General features: G+C 39.7%; 1 protein-coding gene across 3 annotated transcripts in view; it reads right to left on the bottom strand.

The window, feature by feature from the left end:
* Positions 1–18246, bottom strand: part of LOC140663397 (protein bric-a-brac 1) — a 377385-nt gene extending 359139 nt beyond the window's left edge. For all 3 annotated transcript variants that reach the window (XM_072887507.1, XM_072887509.1, XM_072887508.1), the window contains exons 1-2: positions 18090–18246; positions 16250–16310 (exon numbers count right to left, since the gene is read on the bottom strand). The gene's annotated coding sequence lies outside the window, so the exon portion shown is untranslated. The remainder of the gene's footprint in view (positions 1–16249; positions 16311–18089) is intronic.

The following is an 18246-nucleotide window of genomic DNA, read 5'->3' as shown; positions in this document are numbered from 1 at the left end:
CGCGCATTGTGCAGGCAGTGTCTGCCGAGTCGTGGGACACGTAGGGAAATAAACTTTTTGTGGCCGCGGGATGTATAAAAGTAAGCATCTCCCGGCAACGTCATTCGACCAGCCAGCCAGCCAGCCAGCCAGCCAGCCAGGCAGCCAGCCAGCCAGCCACCGCCGTTCTTAAGCTTCCTTTCCTCGCGGTAACTTTCACCGCGCGCATCCTCGGGCGCGCGATAAGACGGCGGCGGTGAGAGAGGCGCGTTATCCAAGAATGGAGATTTCGTTCGTTTACGGCGCGAGCACGGGCCGATAAATCCCCCGAGACATCTCCATCGCGGTCGTACGGACACGACACGTGAAGACCGGAGACCCGGGTGTGGGTGAGAGCAAGGAGGGATAATAAACGAGGGAGAGCACGGTTGAGAGGGATGGGAGATAGAGAAGAGAGAGAGAGAGGAGGGGGTGGAAGCGAAGGGGGGAAAAACGGAGATCGGGGAGCCGGGTGCACTTATGCACAGCCCGCCTTATGCACCGTATCGGTTCTAGCAATGGTCGAGTCGGTCACGAATACCTAATCAATAATTATTACCGCGAGACTCTCTATTTTTGCGAAGAGAGAGAGAGAGAAAGAGAGAGAGAAAGAAAGACTCTCTCTCCTTTTTGCCATCGCCTTCTTCCCCTACCCACAGAGAGAGAGGGCCCCAGGACCCCCCGGGTTCCCCTCTCTCTCTTACCCTCTTTCTTTCTCTTTCCTCTACTTTCGTCCCGGACTCTCCTTACCCTTCCTCCTCGACGCCGTGCACACCGTGCACACCGTGCCGCCATATTTGCATATTTATAAGGGAATGTAATCGCAGAGCTCGGTTTTCGCCGCTCGTCGCTCGCTGCCGTGGAAAGAATTCCCGCAAGATGGCGGAAAGATTCGTGGTAGACATGCGATCCGATTTCCTACTCCACCCCCTTCCCTCCCCCGAGCCCGCAACCCTCTTCTCTGCGTAACATATCATCAACCGCCGACCGATCTAGAAGAAACAATCGTCGGTTTGTTGCGAGATCCCGAATAGTGGAGATCCACCGAGAGGCGGATGAATAAGAATTAGGGATTTTAATGCATATATACCGGGACGACTTATTAAATCGAAACCGGAATGGCGATTCTCTGGTAGCGGTGAGAGAGGAGGATCGCACGGCGCATTAATTTGTTAACGGATCGCCGATAAAGCATAACGCTACATTACGTTATTTTCGTCATTCTAGCACAATACAATTTGCAGACGAATCGATTAATGCACGACCATTGTATAACGTTGGAAATACATTTTACTCATACAATCATTAAGAAGGAATATGAATTAACTACGTCGAAAGTTAATAAAATTAGAATTTTCATTTTCATAAATTTTTATGCAGTTAGTTCGATATAAGATATAATAACTAAACTAAAAAAGTTAGTTCGATATAAAATATAATATTTATTTAAATTGTTGAAATTAAATTATATTTATTCAGGACAAATCTTGACTCATAAATTAATTTTAGATTTTAAAAGGCTTTATTAATTTTGTATTAAAAGTGCTTTGCGCAATATCATAATTCATGAATCTTGAAATGTAATAGAGGTATTCAATTTTTAAATAACTGATTTGCATAGTTTATTCTTAAGCGCTGAAATATAACAAATTGTATGATAGATATTTTTTAAATTTGTTCTTGGGGCTATATATTAAATGCAAAGGTACGAATAGAAGAGCAATAAATATTATAAGATGAAATATATTATAAAACTAATGTATCATGAATTTCTCTCGGAATTACTTAAATGTTTGCTTCAAGTTCGATTTAGAAACACCGATATTCATAAATAGGATTATTAGAGTTTACTATATATAACAGAAATGCAACACGTAATAGTCAACATCCAAAATATCTATTTTAATTAGAGAGCAATATGCGCAGGTATTCATTTTTAAACTCTAATTATCAATGAGTCTGTGTTTGTCCTTAAACAGTGTAAATTAGCAAAGATAATTAAAATGACAATCGAGACAAACTTGACCCTGCAGTGACACTGCATTATATCAGTGTCTGATTGGAATAAGTTCAATTAACAATGCGATATGAATTTATTAAGCCTCAGACAACAAAGTACATTGTTCGACGACCTCTTGATTTATATCACGCGGCATTATCGTGATACTTTGTCTTTCACTTTCCGTCTAAAATGTTTTTAATGAAAAAAAATAACGTAATGTATAAAGTGAAACCTATATAATTGAGATGATGTCGCATAATCGTACGTTAGATTGCAAATTTTTTCCATTATATCCATAGAACTCCTACCTATGTATGTGTGTATACTCTCTTTTCTCAAGATATATTTATATAACAAGATCAACAATCTTGTAAACGCATTATTTTATACGTCATGTCTCATATTTAAAAAATACGCTTACGACATAAAAATGATTTCCTTCCTCTTTGCTCTTTAATATTATGATTTATATTTTTTGTACAATTAAAATTAATGAGAATAAGGTGATGGATGAGCTAAGAGTTAATGCTTGGACATATTGGATAGAGAGGCCGGTTTCAATTTATCGGACAAGATTACAATTTCGGTCATACAGCGAGAGGAATGCGTAACGAGGACGAGCGCAAACGCGGCCCGTGCCTTCGATATTAATTTATTAATACCCGTGCGACCGAGGATCACGCTAATACGTTATATTATTCGATAATTCGGCGTTAGGGCGTAGATTGAAGTTCGGTTAATACGAATGCCGTCCATGCTATATATCGAACGACGTGATTAAAACGTCGGTCACGCACGGAGATTAGAACGAGTGTCCGAGTGCTTTGATCGTGGCCCTACCTCCGTTATCAAATTACTAACACTAATTACCAATATCGACGCACATTATTATCGATTAATTTGTCTAAATTGTACCTTCCATCCTATCGTCAAGTAGAGTGTCTACTAGTAAGATATCTTCTTTACTTATTTTATTTTCGTCTCGTTCGAGAAAAAAATACCTTAATTAAATAAATTAGAGGTTTATTTATATTACTAAGTAATATAGATACAAAACAATTAGGCAATAAAGAGCCAACGCGGATGTAGGGCGTGAAGTAATTTCAGCAGTCTTTCAATCCATAGTTTATTAGTAATAATTCAAACGTTTCGGACTCGGATTATTTCGAGCCTTCTTCAGCGATAAAACTTTAATTTATATGTAACTATGTTTTGTAAATATCGTAATCTATAAATAAATATTTCGGGTTCTTTTTATATTTGGTTTTTATATTAGATTTTATATTTCTTAACGTAAAGAAATTTAAATGATTAAAAACTTGTAATATTGTTGAAAATATATTCAAATAAAGTATTTTATAAAAAGAAAATATTTCTTCTTAAAAATACGACTACGACGATAACAGGAATTTTAATTATTTTCCCTAACGTATCTTTTTTTCTGGTAAAATTATGTTGATATCAAAAGGTATTGGTAGTAAACGCAGCCGAAAAGCAGCATCGGAGAACAATCTAACTTGAGTCAAGAGGCGCGGGCGATTAGCGGCCCTTCAGTGTCGAGGACTCGACAGGCGACGGAGGCTTAACGAGAGTTATCCCGCTGACAGTACCGAATCCTTCGACAAGGAGGATCCTTACTTACGCGCCGGCGTCGTTAGTGCATTCTTTTCCCTCCGATATCGACTCGATAAACTTCGCCGTCAGTCAGTCAGTCAATCGGTCGGCTGGTTGCTTGCTCGCATGTTCCCTCGGATTCGTTTCTTCATGCCATCGTCCGTCGTGGCACTTTCCATCTCCCCATACGTGTGTTGCGATCGATCGCCGGCATCGATCGACCGAGTCTCTGTGCATTCGCATCGTGTGACGTGTAAACAGAGAGAAAAGAGAACGAGGAGGCGCGTCCGCTATGTATACGAGTTGATGCGATAATGGTGTCTGATGCAGGTTACAATGACACTCGAAGGGAGGCCAGAAAGAGATTGAGCGGACATGCTTATACTCGAACAGATGGGGAAAAATAGTATCATTAGAGGATGCAATCGTTGGCATACTTTACTTAATCACATGGGTATAAATATACATGTAAACGCAGTTTTCTTAGAATTTCAAGTAATTCTATTCTTTTAATTTTGTTACGTTTAATCTATCATCAATTAACTATTATCCCGATTATCAAATGGGTATGTATTTTTAAAGCGAGAGAGTGATGAAAAATGCAAAAAGTCTGTAAAGAGAGAATATTCAAAGTAGAGGGTACAAGATCAGCTGGAAAAAAGAATTCAGACGCGTGAAAGGGTATGCCTGGCGAAACGGCATATTATTGTGATTTAGCGTTACATGCTCGTCTTCTCTCAATCCGTAGTTTTCGTCCCTCACTTCTATCGCCTTTTCATCGTCCTTATACGATCGCGCGTGCACGTTTCTAAACCCACTAAATCGTTAGACCAATTTAGTTGGCGAACCGGCCCGATAAGTGGCCGCGATAAAGTGGCAGTTCTCGTTTTCTCTCTCTCTCTCTCTCTCTCTTTCTCTCTCTTGTCGCTCTTCAAAGGAAGGCTATTCGCCAATGGGACAGTGGATTTCACCGGGTGCTACAACAGCTCTCGCGAATAAGCTACCGTACGAAAGCAGCGAGTCACGATCGGCTTGTTACCGGTTCCCTCTCCTGGCTTCTCTTCCTTCTTCACCGATCCTCCCTCTATATATCGCGGATCATGAAATCACGAGAATCATCTACCACTGAGAGCCTCCGCCTCTCTATCGTTCTCTCCCGCTTTTCCTCTCCTCGCAATTGCCGCCGCCACAGCCGCCACCGCCGCCATCGCGCCATTTGGGCCGATCATACTGCTTAGCGAGTGCATTCGGCATAATGCATAATTCTATGGCCCGCGGTCTGTGCCGTTGCATTGCCATCGGTTACCGATCATCCGCGCAATGATGCCGGTGATTCGCGATCCCCGGCCATGGAGGAGGCCGGGGACGGGGAGACTGTCTTCTTCTTCGTGAGAGCAGGTCTAGCGCAAGAGCGGACCGCTCTTCCTTCTCGTATTTATCGTACGGAGTACCACGTACGAATTATCCGCGCGATCCTCCTCCACTGAGGGAAATCGTGAGAGAGATCGTTTCGAGTATTCCGCGAGAGAAAAGTTCGACCACGATCGACCGCTGGTAGTTTTGCGCGATCCTTCCCCCTCGTGTCACGCTCTCGCCCTCTCGCGAAAACTTTTTTCCTCTGCCGACGTTGGACGATGAGTTAAGTTCGCGCGAGTTAGGCTCCGGGTCGACGAACGCTCCGCTTCAAAGTGCTTTCGGATGATTACGCAAAAAAAGCTCCTCACTTTCTCCGAGATGGAGTAGAAATACTTTGTCTCATGTACAGCTGAATTATTATGAGTATATAAATCATGCTTATAAAAATACTTTCTTCTAACTCATTAAAATCTCAACAAGAAAAATAATATTCTCTCTCTCTCTCTTTTAAGATCTTTTTCTCTGGAATCTGAAACATTTTTTCCAAGTACTCAAAAACAAAGTATAAAACATATGAAACTTTTGCAATTTAAATGACTTGTATATTTATATTTAATATTTATATAATGCACAATTTAAACGAGATACAAAAAATATTCCGAGAATATTTACTGTATATCTTGTATTTATCAAAAACTGCAGTGTCATTCTGAACACTGCAGTTTTCATGCAGAATTTTATTATGGAAGAATAATATTGTAGCAAGTACTCCAGAAAAATTTCGACTAATCTTACAATTAGAAGCAACTGTTGCAAAGCTTCTAGATCCTATTACATCAAGTCCCACGAGTTGTTCAGCACGTATGTCGCGCGCGTGCCACGAAATTCACGGTTATCCTTCTAACAAGTGCCCAATCGAATTTCGGCAGATCCGAGAACGTCAAACGCGGGGCAACAGGCACCCTGGGTAGCCAATTCGTACCTCCGGAAATGCAATTTCGATCAACGGAGCTGTGCCTCGTCACCGCCCGTCGTAATCTAACCTACAATTCGCAATAGGCACTGATTTTTGCTCGGCAGGAGATCGGCACAATCGACATTCGAAACGTTAACGAGCCTTGGACAAAGTGTCTCAAAAATTATACTTCGGTAATGAACTTATACTTTATCCGAATCACGAATCAGCAGAACGCGTTGTTTCATACAGTCACTTTATACGATCAATATTTTATAACATAACACTGCTAATAATATTCAAAAATAACATATTAATATGACATAAACAAGCTCGATAAATTTATAAAAAAGTTTTTGTCAAAATTAATTTATAAATATTTCGTCAAAGAAAGAATTAAAATCCAGTGCTTGAGTGTCCATGAGATCATAATTTTGAACAAGCATTTTAAAAACATTTAAATAAGTTATTCTGTACTTATAGTATTCCATAAAAAGTTGTTATTATTTTATTTTAAAGTAGAAAGGATAAGAAATGAAGAAAAAAATTCGAGGCAATGCGCATTCTCGAAAACAAACCGTATCCGTAACATCGCGATAAATATTAGTCGACAAAGTGCCGAAGGGGGTTTGTTTCTAGTCACGTGGAGCGACGCGACGTCGCTGGGACTCACGTCAGGGGTGAAACTCGACGGGTGGTGGCATCGGGGGTGGTCGCCAGGCCCCAGGGATAGAGGGGTGATTACTCGGTTAAGAGAGCGATTACAATATCTATCCCCGATCTAGTTGACCAATGAGAAATTTAGAAAAACCCGCCCGCAGGGTATTCGAGTGGCGCATCTGTCGGACGAGTCAGCGAGTTTTCTATCCGTAGGGAAGAAAGGGAAGATTCGGAATCATCCCCGACATATAGATTCGCCATACTAAATATCCAGAATAAATTCGATATACCGCGGAGAAAGTTGTCGCGGTTTCGCGGCTGGTCGATTCTCGACTGAGCTCAACGAGCTCGAGAAATGCGTAATCGCTCGTAAACCGATGTCGTGAACCTTCTCGGCGGACTAATCGAGCCGTGAGAATCGGATACGATGTTGTTCTAATAATCCGAGGGCTCTTTGCTTCGAGATGAGCACGTTTCGATGAGATGAAATGCCGTCGCTTGAAGCAACGGTGATGAGAACTTTTATGCGAAAGCTGTTTATTCTATAATATAAATTATGTCACTTTTTATACAAAATATAAGGGCCATATAAAATTTAAAGATGCCTTGGCAAATGTAAAATCGAGTTCTCTTACAAGATTTGAAAATATAGCGTGATTATAAATAGTTGTTAACATTAAAAGAGAAAGAGGTCTCGTGCGCAAATTAAACTTTAAAATGATGCAAGATATTACAGAGAACGATGTTTCTTTAATTTTAATTTAAAGTAGATTGTATTTTAATAAAATTTTAATCAGTATTTCTACAGAAATATTTTTCTGAATAGCTGATAAATGCAGAAAGTATTATACAATTATTGTTATAATTTTAGAATCGATAATCACAAAACGCTATAAACATTACGTAGCAATATTCTTTCTGTCATTTCTACAGACATAATATTACAGCATTACTGTGTCTGGAAAGCACCTCTTTTTGCTTCTCTCGACCATCTCTCTACGCCAATGAAAAACGCGTCCTCGCTTTTTATGTAAATCAAATAATAATCGTCTTCGCGCATGGAAAGCTAGAAGTGTGCTAACGCCCAGTGTTATGCAAAGGACTAGAGTTCCTATTACTATTTACATACAATCGAATCTATCGCGCATACATTTACATACTACGTAAATGGGTCGTCTCCGAGCAAGGCTAATGAATATATTATATAAAATATTGTCGGACAAAAATATATGCAGTATATATATATATCATATGTTTCCGGCCACTTTTCTAAGCGGCTGAAATCGTTTTCCTCAAAACATCCATACCCATATTCCTTGAGAGACCTTTCGCTCGATCGGTTTTTTCATCTCTCTGCAATTTCATCGCCACTCTGATTTTTTTTCGTCAGATTACTCATCTATGAAACGTCGTCACGTACTCTTATAATTTCATAATTTAATCATCGGCGATCTTTCTCACATGTTACATTTACATGTTACATATATTGACATCATATTTAAGCATAGTATCTCATATATAGTACATTTCAAATTCACTATTTTTTCTTGTGTGCAAAACTAATTTTTCTTTAGTTCAATTTGTACATAAACTAATGACAATCTATTATTAGTTCTACTCGAATATTAAATATCTATTTTGGTTTTTAAAAAAAACTCTCTTCAATCTAAATATTCTTGAAAGTAATGTTACAAGATTTTCAAGCTTGAATTGTTAATATGAAATATTTCAATATGTGTGTGTGTGTGTGTGTGTGTGTGTGTGTGTGTGTTATATATTTATAGTATTTTTAAATTTTAAATTTAATACAGGAAATAAAAATTGACTGCAAGTTCGATGAATCTATTATTAAAGGAACAGATAGCGAACTTGGGACAACCCGTATAATTGCCGCTATCTATCAAGAGCGCAACCTGGTAATTTTAAGTAATGTCGCAAGTTAATACGAGTGTTTTGTGCCGTATGAGCGTTTCTTATACCATCGTACGGCAACGTAGTAATTTCAATAAATTTCAATAATTTTAATTAGTATTCTCAGATAACTGTTATTGCTTGTATATGCTACTATTATATGATCTTATACCGTGATGTACATTCATATCGTAATATTATACCGGTTTATTGCAGGATTATAATTGCAATAATATCGCATATCTATAGACTGTTATAACGTCACAATCGCGTTTTCATTCCTTCGCTCGTGTACGTATTTTGAAAAGATCATCTCATCAAATTAAGAGACATGTAACATTTTTAAATCACTATATTATTTACAGTTTTCTCTTATTCAAGAATATATCAAGTCTTCCTATATATTTAAGTAACGAGAAAAAAATTGATTATAATAATAACTTTTTTTAAGAGGCATATAGTTATATATGTATTCTGAAAAATTTACTCTAAATTATAGATTGTGATTTATTTCAGTAAACTGGACGGATTTGTGGATCACAATTGTCTACAAAAAAACTGCACTGTCATCGTCCTCGATTTATTTTTCAGATCCATCAATATATCTTTCGATCGATGAGGATCAACAAGCGGAAATGTCGAGCAATCTAGGGGAATGGATATTCAGTGGATTTGTTTTCGATTGGCTTTTCCGCGCGAGGCATTGCTGACGGCACGAGTGAGAGGAAACGGGAAAGGAAGAGAAAAAGAGAGAGAGAAAGAGAGAGAGAGAGGAAAAGCGATGAGGCGATAGAAGGCAGAGAGGGGTTGGCATAAATATTAATATAATAGCACTGATTGCGCTAGATCGCGGGGGTGCGAGAGCGTACGACACGTTGCAAATAACACGCGGCGAGGGAAGTGCGGCGAGGAGGGTGGCAGCAACAAGAGAGAAGAGGAGCGAAAAGAGAGAGCGAGAGAGAGAGAGAGAGAGAGAGAGAGAGAGAGAGAGAGAAAGAGAGAGCGAGTTGGTTATGTCGGTAGCATAGTGACATATCCGAGAGCAACAACGTGATGACGCGAGAGCGAGAGCAAAGGGATGGCAAAAGGGTGGGAAGGATGGAGGATCGGGAAAAGGGACAAAGTACGACGAACAGAAAGAGAAAGAGGGAAAGAGGAACTGAGAGAAAAAGAGAGAGAATACGATAAACCAGGAGGGAGCTAAATAGATAGATAGATGGATAGAGAAAGAGAGGTACATCAACGAGGAGAATGGGAGGTGGAAAGAGAGGGAAAACTGTTCCACGTCGCGGGTGTCGGGGCTTTTCCGGGAGCGGGGATGGCACCACGGGCATTAAATATACACGCTGATTTGTCGTCCGCGGATTGTCACCTCTGATAGCTTTCATTTTGTTGTATATCGGTGCTCGCGCGAACCGCCAGCTCTCTCTCTCTCTCTCTCTCTCTCGCTCCGGCCGCGCTTTTCGACGTAATTCGGCCCGCTTGATTGACTTTTGAGCTGGCCTTTATGACGATATCCGTCCCCCCTTCCCGCCCTCTTCTCGTGCCCCTTTCCCCCTCTCGACGAGGACGGCGATTTATCGGGTACCGCGCGCGCTCACTCTTGTTTCTGCCCCGCTTTTCCCGGACTAGGTTCGCTCTGATCGGGTGCCCCTTCGTCAACCAACGAATTCGGCGCCCAGGGCGCGACGTTTTCGGCAACGACACCACGGGGCAAACTGACAATACAGGAGAGCGTGTCAAAATGATCGCGCGAGAGTACGCGACCGGCGATGATATTCCCCTACTCTCTATCCTCTGGCTTTTTCGGTAAATTTATACTCCAACTCTAACGTCAATCAGTGTAAATCCGTATTATCCGGAAAATACAATTAGCGGCGAATAATGACGATGTAAACTATTGCATTCGGGATAAATTTCAATTTTATCGTTGATAGAGAACAGGCCAATTTTTTATATAGCCGTCACAATTTTGCAATCTTAGTTATAGAGAATGTTATAGTTATATGTATAATCGATCTTCCTTTCGGCCAAATATACCATTTTGATTTCCGAGAATGATTGTTCTCAAGACGGAAATTCCTCCGATTCGAGTACTTTTGAAATATCGTAAACGCGATGCTGCTCGATGTAAATTGTTACAAACAGGTACAAACGAGTATTCACTGTCATTTGCAATTCATTTACGTGCGGCCGAGTTCCTCTCTCTCTCTCTCTCTCTCTCTCTCTCTCTCTTTTCTCTTTCCCTCTCCTTTTTCTTTTTTCATTTCATTTCACGAACAGTAAACTCGTTTCGGATTAAATCGCGCTGTTCTTATCGGCTTCGAGCGCGAGCCTCCATTCGTTTCCTTAGTTATCCTTATCGCAGCCTGTTTCCACGAGCCGCGTCGCGGTATATTTTATCAACAGCGTCGGTACTCACAATGATTTTGAATAATACGCGGCGACCCTCCCCGCATTTGTTGAATGTCCGAAGAATTCCGCTCGTATTGTCCGTCGCCGGAAACATCGCGAGTTTGTTTTCCTCGCGTTTGTCTTCGTGCAAGAGCAACGAGTCGCACCGTTGAAGAAATAAATATTCTTAATTCCTCGAAAATCATAAAGCGCTTTTCAAAGCCTTCCACGGATTTGCGATTTATGTTTGGAATCGTACTTTTTCCCGATAAAAATAATTATTCATCGCTCCTATAATTAAAGCATCAGACGCAGTCGACAGTAATTTTGACAATTATTCAAATTTCCAAATTACTCTGCTGTACACAGAATTTTTTCTTCGTATCATTGCAATCAAGTTTGCAAAATTTATATGAATTAATCAAAACAGTCGTGATATCCTGCATATGATTGTTATGTATATTTTAACGTTCTATGTCGATTTTTTACGCTTACACGAATGAAAAAAAATCATGGCTCTTTATTAAATCGCTCGTCGGTTGACTATAATTTTGGAAACTCTGTTGGAGTTTTCTAATAGATATGATTATTGTATACGTTTCAGCATGACATGTGAACTTCTCCGTGCTTTTACGGGAATGAGAAAATCATCGGCCCTAATGAAATTAACTCTTAAATCTATCGATCCACTATAATTTTGGAAACTTTGCTTTCATCAAAATTGAAACCTGATAGATATGACGATTATATATTACAACGTGACACATCGGCTTCTTCCATGCTTTCTCACTGAATAAGAAAATTATCGCGCCTAATTAAATCGTCCGTGAATCGACTATAAATTTGCGGTCTATTATTGGCATTTTTTTCCTCTCTGATAGATAGGACGTTAAATTATTTATATATATATATATATATATATATATATATATATATATATATATATATATATATACACATATATGAGATCTTTTCGCAGATAAGATGGAAAGAGAGACATCATTTTCTAATCATCGTTCCATATATGGGAATGGCAGTCGCAAAGGCAAAAATTGTTATGATTGGCAAAAAACTGGACGCCAGATGGATAAGATGAACGACTGATGAATAATGCGACTGGACGCTGATGAATAACGCGAGGGACCGACATGACGGCATTACGGCAAATCTACCCTTTCTTCCTTCTTCACGCATTTCAGCCGAGACTGCGGCATTAACCCTCTTGCCGAGCACAATGGTCACTATAACTGCCATCATCGCAAAAGTAATGGAACGCGTTCGTCTCGACCCGATATGGAAAGATAGTAAAGTAATTTCTTGAGATAGCAGAAAAAAGTACGAGGCAATTTATTTATCTGATTGTGTCAAATTATTCAACCTTCAGTCTTCAATAAAATTGTGAAAAAATATTTTCATATATTATCTAATAAATAATAAAAATCTTATCAAATTTCGATAGAAAATTTCTCCCCTAAAAAGGGTCGAGTAACGTTAATTACAAAAAATAAAGATTTAACCGATATACCGCGTAAAATTTAATTTTCGTGCGAATCGAGCACGTTCCGGGAGATTTGTACGACCAGAACAAGAGCGAAACTCTTATCGCGACGTGTGTGTTACGTCTATGCGAATTACGCGTCGAGTCGCTTTACGTCGCGACGAGGAACGACCGAAGTAGACGGCACGCGAACACCACCACCGGCGCGCGATAAGCGATTTATTGTTTTGTCATTCTATGCTCCAGATAGCGTGGAATGTGAACTTCATTACTTCTCCTCTCGCGCTATTGTCGCGCTGATACGATATACAAATCGCCGTGACCCCTTGGGCGATCCGCGCTAATAATTCGCAACAACTTGTTTGCCGCTAATCGTCGATTTAATCACCGACGCTATTTATTCCGCGCAAGCTCGGAATCAACTGATTATTTCAGACGAAAATCCCAAAATGATTTCGTACCAAATAAAATACAATGTAATTTACATTATTTTATGTATTGTACATTAAGAGAGTGCAATCTTAGATTAAAATGATAGATTAAAAGAGTCGTTCTCGCCCTCCCCCCCCCCCTCCCGTTTCAAAGTAAATTAATTTTAATTTTGACACAAAATTAATTGTGTCTTTATTTTTCAAGTATTTCTTGACAGCCCACAGAATAAACGGAGCTAATTTAAAGAAACGGAAGTAAGCCTAGTTCTCAACTGATTATTTCAGAGGAAAATCCTAAGATAATTTCGTATCAAATAAAATACAACGTAATTTACATATATGTATTGTATATTAAGAGAGTGCAATCTTAGATTAATTTTAAATGATACAAAGATTTCTCTTTGTCCTGATGTGTGATAAAACATAATATTATTTAATAATAAAATTATATTAGACTTTTATATAGTTATCATAAAAATAAAAGGATTATTACGAAAAATATCTTAAATTGATTAAATAAGATCTTTACGTACGAGCAAGTCAAATTTTGATAATTACAACGTTTCTATTAAATAATCGCTTTCGCCTCCTTCTCGTTTTAAAGCAAATTAATTTTAATTTTAGCGCAAAATTATTTAGATCTTTATTTTCAAGTATTTCTTGACGGCCAGCAGAATAAATGGAGCTAATTTAAAGAAGCGGAAGTAAGCCTAGTTCTCAACTCGAAAAACACCCTTCGCACTCCACAGCCCTATTCAACGACCTCTGATAACTCTATTCCGTAGGTTAACTCGCGTAAAACAGATAGGGCGAAGTGGCACGAGCAACGACGAGCATCGACGACAATCGACGGAAACGGGCGCAAAGGGTGTCGCCCCTCCCCCTCCCCCTGCCACCCCCCTCCCCGTCTCTGTCCCAGACTCGCCCTCTCTCGCGTCGGTCTTACGTTCGTCTAGCGCCCCGATAGCGCGCTAGCGATAGCGTTGCCGGTTATTGGAAATAGCCCGGTCGATCTACCCCCGCCGTGAAATACACACAAGTCTAGCGCGCGCGAGCCTACGTCATACCTTGGCGTGTGTACATTATTCATGGCCATCGGTGAAAAGGGCGCCAGAGCCGTATTACGTATGCCGCGGGTTATTATGCCCACTAAATGTTTAATGTGTTTGCTTTCCTTCGCCGGCCACGGACGTGGCTTTATGTTTTAGTAAGTAAATTACTGTTTTTTTTTTATTAGTCCTCCACCGTTTATGTTGGTTCAATCGATTCACAGCTTTCCTCTCTGTCTCTCTCTCTCTCTCTCTCTCTCTCTCTCTCTCGCTCTCATCCCTTTTCTCTCGTCCTCCTCCCCCCCGCCTTTCTTTTTGATACCCTCACCGCGCTCTTTCTCTCCTTTCTCTAGCATATGCCTATATATTGTATTATACATATATACATATCTATAGATGTATGTATATTGTGTGCGTGTGTGTATTCGTCGCATCTGTGTGGTTTTCTCTCGGCGGAACGTGAATTTTTGTACCGGCGCTCGGCGAATATTTAATCGTCCTGTCTTATTCATTTTTAGTGCGTCGTACGCGCCCTCCCGTCTCTCTCTCTCTCCTCCCTTCCCGAAATAAGGGCGACCGCGCCGCACAATGGCGCGCAATGAATTTCAAAGTTCGGACCTCCTTTCACCGGGGGCCCCCGGAACCGTACAATGTCGGAAGGAAATAGCGACGAATCGTAATTGTTTTGCAAGTGCCGTCTCTCGTTTCGCCTCGCCTCGTGGAAAAATTTCCGCGGCTCGCGCCGCGAGATATGCTCTCTCGTAAGTTGTAACGACAAGCGTCTCTACCGCGTGAAGGAAAAAGAGAAGGGAGGGCTCGCGAGACGAACGAAACGACGAGAGCGGAGGGTGAAGAGGGGGGGGGGGAGGGGGCGAGGAGCGTAAAGTTTCTCTCGTCGCGACGCCGGAAGTTCGTTATTTACAAAATTAATATCCGGCAGAGCTTTTCCTCGGACCTCCCGTTAGCCGAAAAGAGGGACGGGCGGATCGCACGATAGGTTGGACACGACGGCGGGGGAGAGAAGGGAGGGGGAGGAGGTCGTTAAAACCGCGATCGCAAAAACGCGCAACGCCGAAACGCGAAGCTCGGCGGAAAGTTTGGAATTTACTGCCCCGACATATTGGCTACGAAAGCACACGAAATTAAGGCTAGTAAAACACTCGCCTGACACGTGCCCAACCCTCGGCGCACGTCCCTCTCGCCCCTTATCTATACCTACCTACCCCCTTCCCCCCCGCCCCGCCCCTCCGTCGCTGCCGTTGTATCTCGCGGGCGAAATGTTCGACTGGTCGGTCTGGACCGACCGTCTTTCGCGTCGGAAAAATTTGCGTGAAATATTTCGCGACGTCGCGCGCGCCGGAAAAAGTCGTGGCCGCGTTTCCGCTAATTCGTCTGAAAGGGCGCCAAAAATGTTTGCCCGGATCTCGATACACTAGTCGCGCTCGTTCGCGATGAAATAACGCGACATCGGTATAAATGCGATTTAATTTTTCACACGGACCCATCGTGGCTCTTTTATTTTTCGTCCTCCATCATTTTTCCCCCGCCGAGGATCGGCGCCCTTTATCCGCAATGTATGTATAAACTTCGTTTCGTACACTCGACGAACATTCGATATTTTTGTTTGTATTTTAATAACGCGATATTTTTTTTATAGCATCGCCGGAAATGACACCGGTATATCTTTAACAATGAATTGTATTTTGCATATAAATTTGATTTGTCACGTTTGAAAATGTCATTTCTCTTTCGTAACTAGCATAATGTAATCGTTATATCACATAATTTTGCAAATTTAATATTATTTATTATACAAAAGATGAATAAATTTCATACTATATGTATATTAAGTCTCTTAAAATTTATTCCTATAAATTTATCTGCTCAAACTAATTCTCTTATATACCTATATATTTGATTTTATAATATGTATAAATAAAAATAATACAAATTAAAATTAAATAAAATTATTAATAAGTATATTGTTAATAAACTAAATGTTACACAATATATTTGCTTCGAGAAATGCTTGTAATTTTAAATCTAAAAGTTAAAGACTAGTTTAGTATGAAACTGATGGCGACATCTTTTAGCTGCAACGTGAGCTGTATTTCTGATTCTCCAATGCTGCGCGGTAATGCAGACGATCAACTATAGTCGACTTATTTTTTAAAATATTTATTGATATAAAGAAAAACAGTGATATCACGTTTCAACCTATAAAATGATTAATCTTATATATAAACAGAAATGAAATATACATGTAATGAGAGTGCAATTTGGGAGAATATAATCAGTGAGTTAAATTAAAAAATATAAGTAATATATCGAACGAAAAGATAAATAAAACATTGGGCTTACCAAAACGATGAATGAAAAAGAAGTGTAAGAGATGCGGAAATGTGCGAGGAGACGTGTGCGTCTGTAACAACGAAAAAGATTTTTGTAAATAAAAATGTAAGGAAATTTGAGGATACTTCAAGCGAGTAATCAACAACGCCTTGTTAATTATCAGTAATTTATTTATAAACATCTCATCACATATTACACTTCAACATCGTCACAAAAAATGAAAGAGGAAATTTGCTGTGAATGAAAAATCGTATATTCGCAAATTTATGATTATAGAATAGAGAGTCATATATTTTCAAAACCATTTTGTCACCTTATAAATCTTAGAAAAGAGACGATAAATTTTTAAAATAAACAATTCAGTTATAAATTTAAATGCAAAGGAAAAAATGAGTATAACATTCATCTTTATATTACTATTAAAAACTATTAATAAAAAAATAAAACTTATAATTCGTATTTCTATTTAGAAATTTTTATTTTCCAAGACTCTTTCAACATGTAAAAGTATATATCCATATATGTATTAAAAAATAGATTATAACAATAGAGAAATATTACATAACACAATATTTTATGCTAAAAAAAATAATTCATAACTGCTCGATCTATTTACTCTAATGATTCGATAATAATTTATAAGAATATTTATTGTATAAATTATTCTTATATAGTTAGAGTAATGGATATAGCAAATGATTGTATCGATTAGTTACTTCTTCTAAATAATCAAGAGAAATAACACTCATAATGCATAAATTTAATAAAATTACAAACAAATATGATTGTACCAAAATTGTTTTCAAATTCAAAACGGAATGTCTACTTAAATCTTGTTATAAAATTCCCTGAAAACTTTTTTATCTTTAGATATTTTTATTCAAAATTTCAGATAAAAAGAATATTTTGAAGATTTTTTTATACAACTTCTTAAAGTAAATTTTAAGTGTGTTTTTTAATGTTTTTTACAAAGGAAACACACAGAGCTTTATTAAATTTCAAGTAAGAGATTTGTAAATGTACTGAAAAAAATTGAATAATTTTCATAAAATAACATTTTTCAGCTGCATAAAATTTTCATTAAAACTTACGAAGAATATACACTTGCTATTCAATATTTTGCTAGACATTAGACATTAAATATATGAACAAAAATAAATTTATATTTTAAATGCATAATTTCCTTGGCTTGCTAATTGTTTACAATATAAAAGCAAAACTATCATGGAAAGAATTAAAAAAAAAAAAAAAAAAAAAAAGATTCTCTCAACCCAAAAAAAACCCCATGATTTTTCCAAGTACAAAAAAGAAAGCCCTTAGAGAATTCTCTTTCTGTGTTTCTCAGAAAGTAAACGCAATACAAAACAATCGCAAAAAACCGGCGCTCGGTTTCTTTTAAAATATGAAAACTGATCTGCCGCAAATACCAGGAACTAGATGCGGCCCTGTAGGCGACCGATCCTCTCGGGACCGTCGCGTCGCGGCGCGGCCTGCGTCGCGGCGGCGCGGCGTGACGTTTCGTCGTCGTCGCACACGCACACGTACAATCGCTCGCGCTCATTCATCCGTCTACGCACACACATACACACACACACACACACGCGCGCACCGCGACGCAACCACTTGTGGATTTCCCGGGTCGCGTCGCGACGCGCGGCTCTTTTCCGACGCCGGCGTCACGATCGGCGGCCCCGCATGCGTCGTCCGGGACAACGCGCGCTCGCGCGCGCGCGCTCTCGTCCGCGAAAATGCGGATGGCACGCGCGCGCGGGTGTCAAACACACGCCATGTCAAACTCGCGCACGGTCGTGGCGCGCGGCGAAAAATAAAGCAAAACCGGCGGGCTTACCGAAACTCGTGAGCTCGGCTCGGATCCGCGAGTCCGTGAAAGGCGTCGCTTTGCGACCCGTTTCCCGGAAACTTGGCTAAAATCACTGCGAAAAAAAAACTGCGCGCGGCGAGACCCTCCGCATGTAGACAACTGCATGTACACACTGCGACGGTGG

The sequence above is a fragment of the Anoplolepis gracilipes genome, chromosome 3 (assembly GCF_047496725.1).
Source record: "Anoplolepis gracilipes chromosome 3, ASM4749672v1, whole genome shotgun sequence".
Taxonomy (NCBI): domain Eukaryota; kingdom Metazoa; phylum Arthropoda; class Insecta; order Hymenoptera; family Formicidae; genus Anoplolepis; species Anoplolepis gracilipes.
The sequence above is the reverse complement of the archived record's forward strand: the minus strand, read 5'-3'. Positions and strand labels throughout refer to the sequence as shown.